Consider the following 7,999-nt stretch of genomic DNA (forward strand, 5'->3'; position numbering starts at 1 on the left):
GAGAGAAAGGAGAGATGGAGGAGAGAGAGACGGTAAAGGTGGGAAAGGAAGAACATGAGAGGATGGAGGTGGGGATGGAAGAGGAGGAGGAGGAGGAGGAGGAAGAGGAGGAGATGGAGGAGACACCTGGTGTGGACTCTGATAAGAGTCCAGGTGAAGACTGTGGTACTAATGGACAACTAGGATCAACAGAAGCCGAGGACATGAAGAGTGAGGTGGAGGTTCTCGTCAAAGACCGGCCCAGTCCGGTTCTGCCCCAGCCCAAAGCCATGGCACTGTCCCAGAAAAGCTGATGGAACTTCACCGGTTCCACAAAGAAGAACCGTGGATCTTCCCCTGTTCCACTGAGCCGGTACCATCACCTTATCCACACAGAGAACCACCAGCAACAGACTGCCTGACAATCAATACAGATCAGTAACTATCTCTAAGCTGTCTTCAAACACACAATAAGAATCTCTCTCACACACACACTCCTCACCTTAACACACAAAACATATATACACATCATATTACACTGCCTTAAATCGGATATATGTATATATTCAATATAGTATGATGCTATGTATCATACATAGTGAGAGCTTAATGACCTGAACTTAAATTATGTTCATCACTAATTATAAATCAGTGAAATTGTATTTCCTTAGTTACTCTGGTAACAGGAGGCTTAGTAAATTAAACCAAACTTAAGAACTTTTACATTTAAATTAGTTTTATGTTGTGTGGGTTAACTCGCTTAGTATGTGATTTTTCTTTTATGGATGTGCTATTCGTCCAACGCGCTGCAAGATGGCCTTCGAATGGTTTGGTCTTTGTCAGTTGGTGTTGACAGTCAAAGAATCAACATCATTTCAGAAAACGAGTTTGTCCTCTATTAAAATGTCCATCCGCCTTTGTATTGACTGGGTTTGGTTTATGAGGATTTGCACACCTACTGCCTACTGATCTCTTCATATTTATGTAAACCATCTCCACTCTGATGCCAGCGTTTCATCGTACGCCGTTGAATGACGTTGACAGGTGACACTACTTGAGGTGGTGGTATTTCTGTAGATTGTGTTTTCATACGGTCTTGTTAAAATGTTGTCATTTTTATTATCTTGTGTCAAACGAATCTATCAAACGGATGTTAAAATGCCATGTTGAACTGGACATGCGTTGGTTGTTTTTGTAACTAACTTGCACGTCAGCCACCACAACCAAAGGATTTACCGGAACATTGTCTCACGCAAGACAGTTCTAGCTGTCATATTTGTATTATTATTATTTTTTTTTTACTGGGAACTTTTTTTTGGAACTTATTTGTTTTGTAGAACATGGTTCCGTCTGTTTTAGTAGAACTTACCGCAGCGTAATGCTGTATTTTATAACGTCTGAAAATGTCTACTTACTGGAATGCGTTCTAGTTTAAAATGGAGCTGAACATTCCTCTGATGTCATAAGCTCTTTTATTAAGTTGTGCTGGATAGATAATATTTAAACTTTTTCAGTTGGATATATATTTGTAATGTTGTAGAAATGTTATGGTTTTAAGATCAAATGTTTACATTCAATTGTGCATGTAGAGACCACAACCCTATCTGGTGAATATGGTATATCTTCAGTGCTTTTACACATGCTACTTCAGTGTCGGCTGTTGTGGAAGACTTTAGTGTCTGATTATTCTTGTGTAGTTGACGCCTAAATCCTTGTGGTAGCCACTGTACTCTACCGATGTAAGGTCGTTACTTGAACAGCTAATTCCTGCAGTTGTCAGGTAGTTCTCTATTGTTAAACCTGTGTAAAAGATCTTAGATCAAATCGTTCATAGAACACACCTGTTTCTGGTATTTTTTTATTTCTGTTTCTGTTTTTAATGTTACCTGTTCCAACAGTACTCCGAAACCCTCTAATAGACGAGTTTATTCTTACCTATCAGCCTTTTGTTTTAACACTGTATATTTATGATAATAAAGACGCGTCCTTTTCGGAAGTTGTGTTATGTGCATCGACTGTAAATGACTCGCTTGTATTTGAGGAAGTGGACAATATATAATGCAAGCTTAAGTCAACCACTAGATGGCGACAAAGCACTGGCAAACAACGTTTGTCAGCATTGACTGCACTGAACTGAAATGTAAAATTAGAATGACAATATTGCAACATCCATGCTGGTGTAATGTAGTATCACATATACATTTATCTATTTAAGAGTTTGGCGAACAGAAGGAACACACAGGAAACAAACGCGCTTCGCTAAGTGACAAATAATTATTTAAGGCCCTTTAGGCTACCTCTTAATCTGTCTCAGTTCTTCAGCCTTCCGTATTCTCATCAGAAAGATCTCGAGAGAGAAGCAAAGCAGAAGAACAGCGAAAGGGGTTAATCAATTAGTTATGCGCACACACACACATTGTTGTTGATGGCTGCAGCACAAGGGTCAGGCGGTACACAGCGAGTAAACGATCAAATCGACGAGGAACTGAACACATTCCAGAACCTTCAGGAACAGAACCTTCCGTTGTCACGGTAACACGCCGGCCCCAGAGGTGAGACGCACAAGTGGCACAGGGTCGGGAGGTGTGCGCGTGCGTGTGTGTATCCAAATATAGACTCAGATCAATAAATCAATGCTCTTCTGGCCTAAAAGTCAGAAAACAAGGATTCCTAACCCCCAATTTCCCTTGTTGCTCTGACCCAACAGAGATAAAGATGGAGAAAAAAATGCATTTCTATCACTAGAACAACTCTGGAAGGCTCTCCTGATTCTAGAACTGTGAGTACAGTCACTCTGATTCTGATGACAACAGTTCCGCATTCTGAAGGCTTTGGTTCCACTTTCCTAAGGTGCAGAACTGATCCAGCACATGATTCCTGAGTGGGATTCATTGATTCCCAGCTTGAAGCAGAGCTGGCCTGTTCTCCTCTACTCTGCGCAGAAAGTCTCGTCTCTGAGCCAAGTTTCTATGGATCTGGCTGGCCCGCCTGCTTTGGCCCGCCTGCTTTGGCCCGCCTGCTTTGGCCCGCCTGCTTTGGCCCGCCTGCTTTGGCCCGCCTGCTTTGGCCCGCCTGCTTTGGCCCGCCTGCTTTGGCCCGCCTGCTTTGGCCTGCCTTCTCTAGCAGGCTGTGGCTCTAAGTTTCAGGCATGGAGGGTCAGTATAACACAGACATGCATGTAACACTAGCATACTGTATGTGTTCCTCACACACACTCACTCATGTACAAGCATACACACATGCATCTAAGACATACATACTGTACATGTTCCTCACACACACACATTCAAACACACACAGTACATGTTGTATACACACACAAACACACTCTGCTCGGGAACAGATAAGTGCTGGATGTGTGCCCAGGTCCTGTTGGACAGATGTATTTCCTGAGAACAATCAGCGTCAGCAGAAGAAAATAATTGGCACCTTGGAAGTTTGCACCGGATGGATGAGGAGAATTAATTAACGTTAATGAGTTGGAGGTGAGGGGGGGCGCTCTGGGGCAAACACACATCCTCACCGGACAACACAGCAGGTGTGTGTGTGTGTTTGTACAGTACAAGGCTGTTGTGTGTATGGTAAGAGCATGTACCTGTGAAGGTAGCTTCTTCATTTTTGTGTATCCCGTGTAGGGAATCAGGTGGCTGAGCGGTGAGGGAATCGGGCTAGTAATCCGAAGGTTGCCATTTCGATTCCCGGTCATGCCAACTGACGTTGTGTCCTTGGGCAAGGCACTTCACCCTACTTGCCAAGGGGGAATGTCCCTGTACTTACTGTAAGTCGCTCTGGATAAGAGCGTCTGCTAAATGACTAAATGTAAATGTATCCCACAGGATTATCTATCCTCACCAATCCTTAACTTGATCTGAAAACCGTCTAATCTACCTCACAGCAGGTGTGGATAAAAATGCTTTGTGGGTTCAGAGAATGAGAACATTACAAAACGTGTCTCACAGATTACTATCTCTTTCTATTTATATAACTTCTGCCACACTCTCTGCCGAGCAGATCGGAGTGACAGCTCTCTCTGCCAGTGCCAGGAGGGACTGAGGAGGAAGTGAGCCAATGAGGGCTGACATACAAGCTCTTGTCCCGCCCCCCAAAGGGTCTCACTGTTTGGGTAAAAACTTTGCTCACATGCAAAAGGGAGTGGTTCTTGACCCTGGTCCTCAGGGACCCTGTACCCGCCATAGATGTTTCTCTGCTCCAACACACCTGATTCTAATCAATGGTCGTTACCAGGCTTCTGCTCGCCATTAGGCTTTATAACGAGCATTCATTAGAATCAGGTGTGTTGGAGCAGGGAAACATCTACAACATGCAGGGCAGGGGTTCCCTGAGGACCAGGGTCGAGAACCACTGCTCTAAGGGTTAGCTTCCTAGCCAGGTCCCAGATGTACCTGATCAGGTTAACGACCTCCTCACCTCTTCCCGCGACCCTGCAAACAAAACAACAAGGAGGAGCAGAGGACAGAGGGAGGCAATTACAGCCAACCTTATTTATGCCTTGACCTGTAAACAATATTTCTGTCCACACTGTCCATATTTCCACACGTTTGACTGCGTAACACACTGCTCTGACTGACTGTGTTTGAGGCTTCGACTGCCCCACAGCCATGGGCCTGGCTTGCCTCTCACACAGCTCCAGGGGTCTGACGTAACAGCCCACTGACACAATTCTCCACCCCAGGGATGGTGACTCGAGTCTGGGATGGAATAGGACGCAAAGACGCCCCTGCCGGGTTCTCTTGGGTGCATGCCAGTAAAAGGAGTGAGAAAGATAAGTGCGTGGAAGTCGCTTTGGATAGAAGCGTCTGTTAAATGCATACATGTAAATGTAAGTGCAGTTACAGACAAAGAGAAAGTGAAAAGCAGAAAGAGAGGGCGAGTGAGACAGATAAGAGAGCGAGAGAGACAGCCTTCAGGGTGAATCTTTCCTTCACAGGCCCAGACAGCAAACATTTATCTCTAGGGAGGAAGGGGGCATACACACAGCAACAGAGCAGCTTTTCCATTGCTCTCTCTCTCTCTCTCTCCTCAAAAAACAACCATCCTTCTGAAAGTCTTTATTAAATTCACACCGTCAGCCTTTTAAACAGATGGTCTGAAACCGGTCCCATTCCCGCATTAGGACCACGCGGTATTCTGCCTTCCGCCGCTAGGGAGTTGCACTGCCTCTTTGTTCAACCACTACGAGTCTCTCTCTCCCCCTCCCTCTCTCCGTTCCTATCTCTCTCTCTACTCCGCAGTTTCTCTGTATCCTCCGCTTCTCCCATTACAGTATTACACCGGTCCGGATGATTGCAGAGACAGCAACATGGCTGTGAATCTCAGCAAGAACAGACTGGCCCTTCTCACAGCCTACCAGGATGTCATTAACGAGACTTCGTCCACCGACTGGTGAGTCCGACAAGCATCGTTGTCTACCGCGGCCCCGGCGGCTTTTAGACTGTTGTGTTTTACTGCGGGGTTTGGTTGAGCTGCCGGGTAGTTAGGGATGCGCATGGACTCACAGGACAGCGGCACCCGCACATCCCCCACCGTCCACAGCGCGAGGCTGTTTGCAGCATCCCTGCGGAGGAGGATGGGAACCGTCCCATATGGACTCTCACCGGTTAAATCTCTCCACCAAAATTGTGCAGAAAGCACGATTTAAATGAGGCTACGTCGCACTTTAGCCCAATACCCTTTTTAAGGGGCTACATGTTGAGAGCAATAAGGGCTAGGTCAGTTGTTACAGCGTTTTCGTACAATTAAACGTACAAGATTTAACGTTTAATTGTACTTGTAAGGGACTGGGTTCTTTAAAGCTGGCAGTTTCGTCCGGTTAGAATGGAATTTGTCAAAAGTTGAAAATTGCTGTGGCCCAGTGTTACCGGCACACCGGTCCTTGCTCCCCCACGGTAGCGATTTACGGACTCACCAAATATTGTGCAACGGGTATTCATTGTTTGCCTAGAACTAAATTCTTACTTTGGACCACAAACGGGCGGTCCTTTCCAGCACGCATATCCTGCGGGGAGTTCTGGAAATGCAGTTTCTGAGTGCTTTGATTTATGAAGCTTTTTAGCCCACACTCGCTGTGTCTCAATTGGTATACATGGTGTCTAGCTTTCCCCTCGCATCCCATGCGAGCGAGGGCGGAGACGGGCGAGGCGAGAATTGTCAAATCCGTCAACCCTGAATAGGAGCGTCCCATATTTCTCTCGTCCGCTATAGCAGCCAGAAGCAGATGGAAATAACTGATTTATTCTGATGACGAGGCATAAACTAACACGCCGTTGAATGATTGAGTGCCAGTGGTTGGTCATCCTTGCATTCCGCCGGGCCTTGCGTCCGACGAGGCGTTGCTCTATCCTGGCTCTTTGTGTTGAAGGACACACTCACATGGTAGAATCTCTCCTACTCAAACCACCTGCGCGTTTTTCCAGCGTTATAGTTAATCTTTAGGGACTGAGTCAATTTGTCCGTGTGTGTGTGAATGTGTGTACATACTGTGTGAGTGTGTGTGTGTGTGTGTGTACATACTGTATGTGAGTGTGTGTAGGAGGGGTCAGAGGCCCATACACAGCTCTCTGTTCCCAGCAGACAGCTTGTGTGCCCTGACTGTGAAAAACACATCATGTAAAGAGTCTGCGCTTGCTCATCGACTGGCAGGTTAACCTAGTTTAGTGACAGCCCTCGCTCTGTGTCAGGGCGAGCGGAGAGAGGCACATTCACTGTCTCAAACAGCCAGACCCCCCCCCCCTCTCCCCTCTCCCCCTCCCCCCGCCCCCCGACTCCTTCAACAGGCTCCATCAGCAAAGGTTAATACCTCCATCGGTAGTGGCTGGACTCCCTTTTCTTTAGCTTGTTTATCAGATTAAGGTGGAGGATAGGATGATGATGATGTCAGGGCCAGCCTCTGTTATTAACACTTGGGAGGAGAGAAACAAAGAGAGAGAGGGGGGGGGTGGGCGTTCAACCATGTGTGACCCTAAACACCCAGTTTAGGGTCTCCCTCAACCCACCCACCCACCCCTCCTCCACCCACCCCTCCTCCACTCACCCCTCCTCCACCCACCCACCCCTCCTCCACTCACCCCTCCTCCACTCACCCCTCCTCCACCCACCCACCCCTCCTCCACTCACCCCTCCTCCACCCACCCCTCCTCCACTCACCCCTCCTCCACCCACCCCTCCTCCACTCACCCCTCATCCACCCACCCCTCCTCCACTCACCCCTCCTCCACTCACCCCTCCCGGTGAGTGGAGGAGGGGTGGATACCCGAGACAGTCCCTGTCCTGGATGATCATCACAGCGCTCGAGGCTATCGCTGAGGTCAGAGGCTACACTATCTGTCTGATGTGGGGACGGGATCAAAGCTAGGAGCAGGGCAGAAGTAAGGGGGATAGCGGGCAGACTGCGGATGATTGACAGGTCGGTGCTTGTTCCCCGGGGGGTCAACGAGGGCCAATGGCAGCGCCAGGGACAGGAAGGACTGAGGAGATGCTTGACATGGGGGTGGACTACATCAGTGATCCCGCTGGTCGTAATAGGAAACGGAGTCGTTTTGAACCTGACCACCGATGGTTGAGAGGGTGAGGGGGGGGGGGGGGGGGGAGGGGGAGCGAAGGGAGGAGAGGAGGGGCCATGGGTCAAGATAAAGTGTTCCAGGACCCGTCACTCTGACGCTGATGAGCCACATATTGACGGCAGTGTAAACCAATCCATCTCTCATAGGGGAAGTCCACCCATTCCCACAGGAAAATAGGATTTTCCCTGTTTTCTCCAATCAGTTTTCCTGTTTTTTATTGCTCGGTTTTCTTATTTTCCGGCATCCTCCCTCCCTCCATCCGTCATCACCAGCCCGGTCTGAACAGGAAGCGGAGTTAGGGTTTTCAGCCTCAGCCCTGTCCAATCAGAGCCAGGTCTGACTGTCTGGGTCTGGAGAGAGGATCCTCTCTGTTGCCACAATCCTGGAACTCATCTGTGTCAACCCCAGTTACCCCCACCCTCATATACATCTTCCCATCA

This window comes from Osmerus eperlanus, chromosome 27 (assembly GCF_963692335.1).
Source record: "Osmerus eperlanus chromosome 27, fOsmEpe2.1, whole genome shotgun sequence".
NCBI classification, from domain to species: Eukaryota; Metazoa; Chordata; class Actinopteri; order Osmeriformes; family Osmeridae; genus Osmerus; species Osmerus eperlanus.